Here is a 13066-nt window from a genome sequence, read left to right on the forward strand (position 1 = left end):
TAGACTTTGATTATTTGTTATTCTCGTATTCAACGTACGTGTTCAACGTACTAGTCTCGTATTTTGGAGAAAAATATTTTTCTTGCTAATTTCACATTTTCCATAAATGAAAAAAAAAAATGAAGAGTCTACGTGGACTTTTTGTGAAGGGGGGGGGGGGGAGGGGTTGTTTGTGATAAAAGTCTACTAGGGGTGGTACTGAAGTCTACTAGGCGAGAGAGAGGGTCAAAAAATTTCAAATTTCGGTTTATGTGGTTTATGAATGCTCCCTTTCTTAATGACAATAAAATGAGTTATACACGTTATGTTTTATCTCTAATGTTAAATCTCTGAAGATTAAAATAATAACCCAAAACGAATAGAATGCGTTTAATTGCCTGGTTAGACTTTCATTTGAAACTAACTTCCTCAAGACAGGTTTAGCATTTCCATGGCATTATTTCATGACATTACAGTACATATACACACCCATACAGCCATTCTTCCAATTCGTCGAGCTGAGTTGATGGGTATATAAGATTCAGCCCTCCGGGACTCTGAAAAACTCGTGAAAGATTGAACGAATCCCATACATTTCTTAAATGAAAATTGTAAAAGTATAGTTGAAGAAATGATATTCGAAAAACTACAAGGCACAGCCCTATGGGATTGCACAAATTGTTGACGTAGGACTACACTACTAAATGCGGAATATTTAATTTATTAAAATTTAAATTTTGATTAATCACAAAGAAAGAGATTTTTTTGGTGAATATATAATTCACGCGTAAATCAGACTACCAATTAGAGTAGCCGATTTTCCCCAAAAACTGATGCACATGAAGACAAGAGTTATGGTGCTGTCATACGATTTTTCAACCAAAATCGATTTTACCGCGTTTCATTTTTAATGAATTTACATCCTTTATGAGTGATTTCTATTTTATTTTAGATCAAACATAATGGGATGTTCTGTCCATCGCGCTGCGTTGTGCGAGTCAAACATGGAGTGGTATTTTCATTACTTACTCTTGATTTCAGAGTTCAGTTAAGTAGATTGACGAATATTAATATTAGTAGATTAAAAGAAATGATGCTCAGTCAAAACGCTAGACCGATATCAATTTTTCAGCTTTCAATTCCCATTTCATATACCAAAACTGACTGTTTTCACATATAGATAATCCCAATACACTTCCAGATTTGAATGATTTAAAAACGCAACAAGAAAGTTTTCTGAAAATACAGTATTGTCCCCAACAACTACCCTATTTATTTTAATTGGTCAGTGTTAAGTCAGACCGAACTAAGTCACAAAATCTTTACAAAAAGAGATAATGTTGCTTTGTTTTCATCACCGCTAGCAAATTTGGTATGGACGGTCATCGATTTTTTTCGGTGAAAAAGATTTTTTTCACCGAAAAAAATCGATGACCGTCCATACCAAAAACAGATAATGATAGCACTGGATAAAGAATTTCTTCAGCTATATTCGACTTCGGCTAGATTTGAAATATGTTATAACAAGCCACAATTATCGCAAAAATTAATTTCGAATTACAACGTAAAGGATGTTGCGATTCAAACTTTAAACTCATTTTTCTCGAAATCAATGCAATGTCACTTAGTTCGGTCTGACTTAAAACCGACCATTTAATCTCTTTATTAGATACGGCTCAAGGTGTTAACTTCACGGAACCGTGGGTTTTTTATATATTTGCAAGGTGTTAAAAATTGATTAACGATTAATAGTAAGAGTCTGTCCGATCCCGTACGTGCGACTTGCCATTGCGTGCGGAGATCTTTTATCGCGTCGAGGAAACATTTGCATCCACGCCAACTGTATCTTGAGGGTCCTTCATAACTCTGTCTTCGTCGATGCACATATCCTTGTCATCATCGTGGTTACTGCCTTAATGTTCGCGATCAGGTGTTCTTACTAACTTCTTTCCCTTTCCTTTCCCTTTCGAGTCACGAGCGTCAACCTTCGGTCATTGCTAGTAGCTTGCTCACTGGTGGTATTAGCTGTAGAGTTTGTGATACTTGATGCGGTTTTCATCGTTGTCTTTATCGCATGAAAAGCAGCCATAAATGTGGCAACTTTTTGTGGTTGGTATTTGTTACTGTAGATGAGCTTTACTCAGCAGTTTCTGGGCAGGGTTGTCCGTAATGTGCCTGAACAACTGAACAATTACCCTATTTGAATCCGATCAAATTCATTAGGAAACATCTCGATAGAGAAACCCGAAAATAATGGCTAAGAATCTAACCGATCTCTAGAACTATTTTAAATCAGCATGGGATAATCAAATTAGTCATGTAGTTTGCGTCTCATCAGATTCCGACACTAACTTAGTGACAGGACTAAGCTAGCGCTAGATTGACGCTAGCTTGAAAAAATGTGTTTCTATTTGTGTTTCTGAACAAACTAGTCTTGTGTGATGTCCCGCAAGAAAAGAAACGGCAATCCGTCGCTAGCTTAGTTCTGTCACTAAGTTAGTGTCGGATTCTGCGTTTCGATTTCGTCATTAAGTTAGTGACGAAGTCGAAACGCAAATACCATAACCAATATAGTTAGTTTAGTTTTCTCCTTAATGAAGAAAACGTAGTTTTTACCAACATTTTTCTCCACGCAGGAGAAATATAGCATAATGGGGTAATCTCAAATATGAGAAATTGAAGGTACGTAATTTGTGTTTTGAGTTCGTCTCATCAGAATCCGACACTAACTTAGTGCCAGGACTAAGCTAGCGCTGAATCGAATTCCATATGTATTCTTCATTATAGAGGAAGTTTACAAGTAAAAATTTTTCGTGAGGGGTTGTTAGGAGGAAAATAATTTTTGTTCATTTTGCAGTGATTAAAAACTACTATCAAATAGGTATGAAATTTGATGCCACTTTTTGCTACTTTCGAAGCTATTTACGTTAGAAAATAATGCATTTTGGGCATAAGATCTCGTTCAAGTTTGTGTTTGAAACGAGCACAGAACAAGAGAGTGCATGGTATTTGATGTTTGACTGATGATAAGCAATAATTTTGATGAAAATTTGCATCACAGGCCGTCACATGCAACGCAGTGCTCTGTTCGCCGTTCAACAAGCCAATGAGCGTGCATGAGCAATACTGTTTCTTAAAAAATCATGGATGACGTCCTTTATAAAAGCGTAGCGTGCCTAGTGCCCAAATCTGTCGTCCCAAACTTGGGAATTGTGTGGCAATGCATGGTATTTTCACTGTGCTATATATTATTCAAATCTTCAACGCCATCATATCATAAATCTATAGTTTCATCTATTTAAATCTATTCGTTCAAATATTTCTGTGAGATAGCCGCAAAACTTTCGAAAATTTATCATGAAATGACTGATGTTCAAAACCTAACCGCTACATTTGATTTTTGTAGAATTTGCAAAGTGCACCTCCATGTCGAAAACAAAGACGTAGTTCTACGTTAAAAAATCATCCACTCTTCAGTTTTCAGTAAAAACATGACTGCCAAGGTTTCGCAGCTTTGAACCTGATATATGTCAATGACTACTCCCTTTCTAACACAGTTCCGTAAAAATAAAACAATATAGACAAATTGGTAATTGTTCGAAAGCTTACGTAACGTAATTACTTTTCCGTTACAAACTGTCGTCATTAAAATTATACTGCAGTAAACAACAAACTTTTTCCCGGATGACATCACTAATAAGTTGTGTAACTGAAGTAAAACAATTCAATGCAAATACCACTCTCACTCCTTCAAATCATGTGATCGCTATTACCCGTTGTTATTACAAAAGTACACAGCAAACAGAACAGATTCAAAACATAGAATCAACCAACTCATGCACCACCATCCGAAATTATGCAGCCAAAAGCCTGAGCAGCCAAAACTAGCGTAAAAAAGGACGATACTCTATTCGTACGCTATCTGTGTTAGTGGAGTAAGAGGAGCAACCCGCTCCGGCCACAGGATTTGCTTCATGGGCGCTACACACTCTGCTGTCAGATAGACCCTTTTCTTTACACACACCGGTTCGGCTGGGTAGTGGTGACTATTTTCTTTTGGAAACAATGTGATACCTGCTGGCACTAGTCGAGTAGACGTCATTTTTCACCCGACCTTCTAGCGTCTCATGTGACTGTTTTCTACCTTGTCCCACTAACCAGCTTCAATGTGTGGTTGTGTGTGTACACGAGTCCACTGACCGACTGGAGTTTCCTTTAATCTTATGTAACTCGCATGACCTGTGACTTGGGCCGAAAAATCGAAAAAACATTTTCGATCAAACATCGTCGTCATTCTTCCTTACTTACTTGTGAGCCGTTTAATGCCACCAAAATGCAAAAATGTCCGCCGATCGAATGCTAGGAAGGTCGGTGGGAAATCACTTTCGGAGAAGGAAAACTGCCAATCAATTCTGAAGCGACGAGCATTACACAATACTGCACCATTTCCAGAGCTGCCTTAGCTAGCTTAGAAAACTGCTTGCAGGTACAAAAGCCATTAACGACACAGCGAAAAAAGATGGCACACAGATCGAGCGACTGCCTAAATTGCAAGTGCATTTATTTACCTTACACAAGTCGATTGTCTTATCTCAAATGAAACTGCCTGGACGTTGTTCTGCTAATCCGTCGTCGCTGCACGTTTGGAACAAGTTGCACTTCCGGATAGGGACACACACAATGGCTTGAAACGTTTTCGAGCCTAGGAGGATTCAGTTCGCGAGTTGTGTAACGATTGCACAAGGCCTGCCGAAAGGATACTGTGCAGAAGGCAACTGTACTGGAATGACAGCTAGCAGAAATTTCCCATCGAAAAGCCAGCACACTCACACACCGACGCAAATAGGGGTGGTTGTGCAGTTTTGGGGTGGAAAAACTGTGGGAAAATGCTAGCTCACTGCTCTGCTGTTGCTGTGCTGTTACACCAATACACTGTTGGGGACAACTGTCAGTGCCGACTAGTGCCGGGCTGGTAGAAAAGGATATTCTCGTTCGGAGGCTAATGCACCGTCGGGAATTGGATAGCGCCGGGTTTTGGAAAGTGGAACAGCGACGAACGTGTAATATTTGAATAGATTATTGTGACTGCTTTTACAGTTGAATGTAATCGGCCAATCGAGGTCTGACTGTACTGGGTTGAACGTCTTTCGAAGATGCCGGCAAATGACTCATTGGGATAGGCACAAGGTAGTACTTTTTTGTATTACGACAAAGCTCGTTGATACTATTCAAGGTGACATTTTCTGCAAGTAGAATGTAACTGAGCTCTTAAAAGTACAGTTCCGTTTTTGGCATGCTCCATTTTTGGCAACAAAAATGTTCCGTTTTTGGCAACATTGTTGTTGTACATAGTAAATCTTTTACAAAATGCTCATACACATTTAGTTTTAATAATTGATATCACATTAGACTATTTTCCAGACATGGAAGTCATATTTACTACATTTTATGGGGCCAGACATAGCAAATAAAATTATATTTGTTAATTTTTTCTATCATTTCATTTCATATTACATATTCTAATATAATTACTGTTGTTGTAACATTTATGATGTAACAAATTCAAAATAAAAGCTTTTAAAGTATATTTTGGCACGGTTCCTGTTTTGGCAACCGAAAAAAAAATATATTGTTTTCAAAAACGGAATCCTACTATATACGAATAGTTTTCAATTTTCGAGATATTTACCGGATATTTATTTCGTTTACAATATAGAGACCTGCTTTAAAATTTTGCTCGATGGGATAGTGTGAGAAGTTGAACGTTAATTACGCACAATGAACTGAATTTCAAAATTAAATGTTTGCACTAGGTACTGGAAAAAAATGTTACACGAAAATTGTTTGAAATTTTAAAACGTGTGCGATTGGGACAAATAACGTACAATATTCTTTAGTTGATCTTTTGTTATCCGATTTCGTCTCATCAGTAGCTGCTAGACCGTTTTGGCTGCCGCTAATACACTAAACGCAAAAAATGTCAAACTACTTATGTGAACGGTTAAACTTTGGGTCGGGACTCGCGGCCCGGAAATACGGTGGTTTGGGATTGTATTTAAGACTAAATCGAAACCAAATCGCCGGTTAATGCCAATCGAGTAGAAATTTCTTTGTACTAAGCAAACTAATTTCTTTGTTGGTTTAGTGTTTATTCAAATGAGAAACTAATCCACTGGGAATTTAAAACGCGCGGGGAATACGCATGGTGTTGTCTGAGAGGATGATGACTTTTGAATTATGTATGTATATTGAGAAATGACAGTTCGAGAGAAGAATTCTAAAATCAGTTACCAATTTGCGGCATTCATATCAGCACAAAGAACAAATGTTTAATTGTCATATTCATTAGTTTAATTGCAGTGAATAAAATCTTCAATCAATTAGTTTCATTGTTCTCATTGTATTGGGTACTTTCATGTGCTTTGGAGTCGTACATGCACTATATTATAGTCATGTAACTATATTTCTTCGTGAGTATAAAAATGTTTGATGTAAGTTTGGTAACTGACGTACATCATTTACATGTCTCGAGATACTAAAAGTAATCGCTTTTCATTATATTGTTTTTGGAATGTCGTGTTTCGCCGGAATGAAGATCCAAGGAATAATAAAATCCTCCACCTGCTGTTTGATTCAATTAAACATAAAAAACACTTCCGACTGTTGGATGTCCGGTAGTGAAGTTGCTTTTTCTTTTTCAAAACGAGCATTTCAAAGTTAATTCAACAAACGGTAAATATTCTATAAACTCTCGGCAGCTAGCTGCCCAGAGTAAAAACAAGATAACGAGATTTGCATAGATCGTATCACTTACCAAGGTGAATCCAGATTTGTGTAATTCTATACCCCATACAATTAACAGAAAAAATTTCCCGTGGCACACCTGTAAAGGCAGAGGTGTGCACAGTAGACCTCTCCACATTTTGAAAAAGTTTTGAAATATGCATGGGTCAGCTCAAATTTTTGTTCTAGGTGTGAATTTAAGAACTTTCGCCAAAAATGGCCTCATTTGGACATGATTTAGAGGTGTCTCCAATCAAAAATCGTGTTTTTGCTATGTTTCCATAGTAACATCACTTACACTCTGATGTAATAGTCCCTACATGCCCACATATCATCAAAGGTTGTTCCTTACACATATCTTAACATGTTTTAACAGGTGAACATAGCTCTAATCGCAATAGAAAATTTGTTAGCTGGTTTTTTATATAGAGAAGAATACCAAAACCAAGAAAAAAATACTACTAATTTTCCTTGGTTTTGATATACTTTTCTATATGAAAATCCAGTTAACAAATTTTCTACTGCGATTAGAGCTATGTTCACCTGTTAAAACATGTTAAGATATGTGTAAGGAACAACCTTTGATGATATGTGGGCATGTAGGGCCTATTAAATCAGAGTGTAAGTGATGTTACTATGGAAACATAGCAAAAACACGATTTTTGATTGGAGACACCTCTAAATAATGTCCAAATGAGGCCATTTTTGGCGAAAGTTCTTAAATTCACACCTAGAACAAAAATTTGAGCTGACCCATGTATATTTCAAAACTTTTTCAAAATGTGGAGAGGTCTAGTGCACAGTCACCTTAACAACGTTTGCTACACTAACATTCCTTGCTTTCCCCGATGACTGTAAGGACGTGGCCGGCGCCGTTATTGGCATTTTATAGTATAGAACTCTCGAAACGTGTGCATTGAGGATTGATAGCTACTCCCAGGCCCCATTCGTTGATTCTCTGTACAATTTCGCTTATTCTAGCCAATCACTCAGTAGCAACTACGAATTGTACGGTCACCATGCTGATACTCATTGCTTTATTGATATTTGCAACCACATTTGATAATTCAAGTTAATTTTTAATCATTTATGAGAAGGAATTCCACGAAGATCCGCCCGAAAATCATTAAAATCGTGGCCGATTTTTTGAGTGAATTTGGATCATGGAGAAATTATCAATAAGAAAGTTTTCCTAACAACTTATAACATATTTTTAAAATTCATACTATTTGCAATCTAAAATACTTTTTTTTATTGAATATTGTCGTTATGTCGAAAACCCGCGTAAAAAAACCCTCAGCAAAAGAATATTTTTGGATTTTTTTTGCGCGGATTTCGCAAAAATAAGTCCTTTTGAATGCAAAAGCAGCGATGCCACATGTTTTTTTGAAATGTCTGTAGAAGAATAACTAAAATGTCCGTAAAAGTCTGTAGATGGTTGCGTAAATCCTAGTTACACTAAAATTTTACTTTAAAAATAGATTGAAAGTAGAATTCTATTGTGAAGGAATCACTCGTATACGAAAACAGTTATTCTAGTGCAATTTGACTAAACACTATTACCGTTTTAAAAGTCTGTAGATCTCTGGCTACGTCTGTAGGAGACATCAAAAGTCTGTAAAATACAGACATGTCTGTAAATCTGGCATCACTGTGCAAAAGAGTTTGACTTTTTCCTGAAAAAAATCAGTAATTTTAAATGCAAGGAAGTTAGAAGAATTTCGGCAGTTTTTTTTGCGAGGATTTCGCAAGTAACACGATTTTTGCAAAAAATATTAAAATAAGTCCTTTTGAATGCAGATTTTCGGAAAGGTGAATGAGACGAGTCTGGAAGACTCCTTATGACACGCAGCTCAATAATATGTAAGTAAGTAAGTGCCAGAAACTTAGGTTTGACGCCATTTTGAAATCCAAGATGGCGACTTCCGGTTTAGTGAAATTCTCTAAAACCCAATTAATATGGGTATTTTTGAAAGTCTTGACGAGCAGCCAGCCGTGCCAGCAGCCAGAAATTGATTTTTGACGCCATTTTGAAATCCAAGATGGCGACTTCCGGTTTAACGAAATTCGCTAAACTGGAAATCGCCATCTTGAAATACAAAATGGTGTCAAAATCAATTTCTTGCTGCTACCCAAGGCCATTCCGAAAATACCCATATTGTTGAGGTGCGGGCCGTAAGGAGTCTTCCAGAGCCGTCTCTACAATCATTCCAAAAATTGCGAAAATTCAAAAGGTCTTAGAATATTTTCTTCAAATTGCATTCAAAAGGTCTTAGAATATTTTGCGAAATTCGCACAAAAAAATCCAAGAACATTCTAAGTCTTTTGCTGAGGGTTTTCTTCATGCGGATTTTCCAATCAACGCGGTTTTTTTACGAGCAATCCACGTAAAAAACCTGGTAAAAAAATGCGCAAAAAACGCGTGAAAAAACCTGAGTGTAATTTTCTAAATATTTCAAATTTGTTATTCGCGTATCTTCATCAAGAACAATAGGTTTGTAGAAATGCACAATAAGTTTCCTGTATGCTTTGTTTTGATATCAAGGCGATATTTGGAACTATTGAAAAGCTGCATGAAAACGATTCCTTTTGATATCGAAAGGAAAGCAACAAGAAATTTTATGAGCATTTTGCAAAACCTTTTATTCCTAATGAAAAAAAACGCGAATAACTTATGAAAAGGTCGTAATCAAACGAAATAATTGTAGTTATTGGAACAAAATTTAAAATGCCTCGAAAACTAGACGGCACCGGTGGTTGAGTGGTAAGCGTGAACGTCACTCACTACAGTGGGGGTCTGGGTTCAATCCCAGTCGAGGTCGTTGAGATTTCTGAGGTGAAAATTATGTGGCCACGTCTTGTGTTGATTGGCCGATATCTAGGATCCAGATGGTGGAGTCACCTGTCTGGCGTCGGTGATTGGCACTCAGTGTGGACAAAGGCCAACGTAAAATTAAAAAAGCCGACTTAATCCACCTAGCCGTGAGATGAGTCTTTTCTTACACATATCACTGTTGGACGATTCATTAGATTGCAGAACTCACCCAATTAGAGGTGAGATGAACACAGTTTTGAGTTACGCACGAATAAAACCTCAAATAAACTGACTGAATTATAAAAAATCAACAGAATAAACTAAATTAAAAAATTATTAAAGCAAAAAAATTAAGGAAAAAGGTATAAAATTCATGAAATGGGTAGAATGGTTGATATAAAACAAATTAAAAAAATAAATGAATCAAATTAGTTCTGCTCAAATGAAAATTAGACAATATTAATAAAATAATAGAACAAATTAAATTAATAGAGCAAATAAAATTAATAGAACAAATTAAATAGAATCAAACTTATAAATTTGATGAAATAAATAAAAGGAATGACTGTAGAGAAGTAAAAATGAAGAAACTCAATAAAATATATGAACTGGAAACAATGAGAAATTAATAAAAAAAATGAAATGAATGAAGTAAAAAAAATAATCAAAATATTAAAATTAATAAAACAAACAAAATGAGTAATATGGATAAAATTAATTCTTTTATTCTCAACTGTTTCTAGCGCAAACAGAGTTCTAAAACCGTTTTTCATTAAACATGTTGGAGTAAAAAAGTACTGTTTTGATCAAGATAGGTGCTTCTCTAGCAGTGTTAGAAACTGCATATTTTTCACCATTTATATCAGTTTTCAAAAATATTTTAGGAAGACGAAGATATATCGAAATATAGTTTTTTCGCCGATATCTGAAAATGTCTCTGACAGCACTGCTCCAGAGGAATTCAATCAGAACAAATGCAATAACTTCAATTCTACGGATAATTTTTGTAGCTGTTGGCGCTAATCGTCACAATAATTAGCCTTACTTGTTTTTGTGAGGAAATGTTGTCTCGCAAATTTCTTGCAAAACAATCGCCTTTTTACCGAAATTGTCGGTAAAAATTGACTTATCGGCATCATAGACGTCCTGGTCTTTACGCGTTTAAGCATTTTCTGCTTCTTTAGGGTGTTTAAATGGATTCTCACCTTGGCACGCTGGACGTCGAAGAGAATGGCTTTTTTATATGAAAAAATCATCATGAGCTTCCGGTCCATCTTTCGGTCCATTGTTCCAGGTTTTCGACCACATTTTGGGTGCGTCCGAAAAGCTATAATTCTCATCAAACTTCCGGATGGCATTTCGAGCTGCTCCGATACTCACACTATCCAGTTCAGCCAGTCGAGACAGATCTACACAGAGACATTAGTTTATCGAGAGCGACTAAAATGTTGCGACTGGTTGCATTTTTATGTTGGTCGTATGTTCTCACGCCTTAGAGTGCTTTCCATTGGTAGAACACGTAGTGAAGCATCGCGTTTCGTTTGCAGATATCAGCAAAAAAATTACAACCCGTTCAAGAGCACCTCTTCCATCTTTATTATTATCTTATAAAATATTTTCTCGAAATCTGATATTCTCCTCATTATCATTTCGGTTCGGTTCAAAAAAAAAATAGTCATTTCAGAAGCACCTCACATGTATGTTAATTATTTTAAGTCCACGTTGTTTATTAACAAGAAAGTTTATTAACAAATAAAAGTTTTAGTTTGCGCAAATTTAGCTTACCAAACTCAGTATGTTTTAGAGCTGGGCTTTGTAAATATTTAAACAGTTTGCGCAACATACTTCATAACCGTGTTCTCGAGCAAGAATGTTCAGTTTTCCAGTTTTGCTCCGGTGTATTTATTTGGGGCTATTATTCTCGTAACGGTTTCAACTTGTGACGAACTTACAGCCAGTCTTCCCAAATGAACATCGTACACAATGCGCGCTCTGGTTCTGTGCTCATATCAAACCCACATTTTGTGTACGAACTTAAACACGCCACTGTCGCACCAAAACACATGCAGATATTCGCCTGCACAACCGAATGCCATGTACGTACACGATGTGCGTACGCCTGGCGTACACACAGGTTCGTGGCACCAGTTTTCTCTTTCTCACTTACATCATCACTGGCGTTAACTCTTTTCGCCTTGTGCGAATCGTTCTCGTGCACACACCCGTTGTATGTACACGGATGTTTGAACTATAGTTTGTACATGGTTCGCTCGGATTCGATATTCGAGGCGAACCAGTGCACGAAATTTTGTGCACAGGTACAAACTAGTCGATGTGCATGGGAAGTCTGCTTACAGCCATCGCTTGTGTCAGTGATAAGATAAACAAAATTCGCTGGACAATAGCTGCTGGCTATTTGGAAGCTTGCAAAAGATCAACGACTGACGACCCAGAGAAAATGTGTTTGCTGATTGCTGTAAGTGTTCCACTACTGAGGAATTCCACGAAGATCCGTCCGAAAATCTTTAAAATCGTGACAGACCATCTTAGATTCCAATGAAACTTTACACGTTTCACCGTCATGCAAGACTAAATATTTTCCAATATTTAGTCTTGCATGAAATCATTAATCATTACTAAAGATTATTTTGACTCAAGAGCAACTTTTCAAAAGGGCGTAAACGTTTCTACGTGTATGAATTTCAAAATATTTTTGTTCGATTACTGTATTTTATACAGCAAAACTATCTGAGAACGAGTTACAGGGAATGAATACTTCGGTCTGAAAAAAATATACACTGAAAAAAATGTGGTGTCATTTTTCAAAAAAACAAAAATTTATGATAAAAATTTAAATTGCGAAAAAACCCATTTTTTAATTTTTTTATATTTTGTTACCAAAAACCTAAAGAGAAAAGGTTGCTTTCATGTAACTTTCAAATGGTTTACAATATCGCCTTGATGTCAAAGAGAAAGTTGCACGAAAGTTTACGGGCCTTTTGAAAAACCTATTATTGTTGATGGAGAAACGCAGCTAACTTATGAAAAGGTCGTAATAAAACAAAATAATTGTGTTGTTAAAACAAAAGTTAAAATATCTAAATTTTAGAAAATTTTTATTAAGAGCATTTCGATTTAAGATGGCGTTTAGAATCATATTCAAAAAGAAAATTGTATTTTTGACTGACAATAGTAAGAATTATAAAAAAAATGTCAAAAGTTGTTGTTAGGAAAACTTTTTTATTGAAAGCTTCTCTATGATCCAAATACACTAAAAAGGTTTCTTTTACGTCTTTAAAACGATAAACATTAAATTTTTGACATTTTTTGATGTGGGTTTTTGAAGTAGCAAAATTTCAAATATCTCGAAAACTATCGCATTTTGGAAGATTTTTGTTAAATACATTTTGGTTTTAAATGGTGCTTAGAATTATATTCTGTAATAAAATTACAATTTTGTATGTCAATTAGTATGAAATTTAAAAACAT

At 36.0% G+C, this 13066-nt stretch overlaps 1 protein-coding gene across 9 annotated transcripts in view; it reads right to left on the reverse strand.

The window, feature by feature from the left end:
• LOC131678493 (protein NDRG3) overlaps nucleotides 1-13066 on the reverse strand; it is a 224934-nt gene that overhangs the window by 178817 nt on the left and 33051 nt on the right. Inside the window, exon 1 of one of the 9 annotated variants that reach the window (XM_058958682.1) lies at nucleotides 4548-4739. The exons of the other annotated variants lie outside the window; for them this stretch is intronic. The gene's annotated coding sequence lies outside the window, so the exon portion shown is untranslated. Of the gene's footprint in view, nucleotides 1-4547; nucleotides 4740-13066 lie in introns of those variants that run through there. 9 annotated transcript variants of the gene reach the window in all.

Source organism: Topomyia yanbarensis, chromosome 2 (assembly GCF_030247195.1).
Source record: "Topomyia yanbarensis strain Yona2022 chromosome 2, ASM3024719v1, whole genome shotgun sequence".
In the NCBI taxonomy this organism is placed as follows: Eukaryota; Metazoa; Arthropoda; class Insecta; order Diptera; family Culicidae; genus Topomyia; species Topomyia yanbarensis.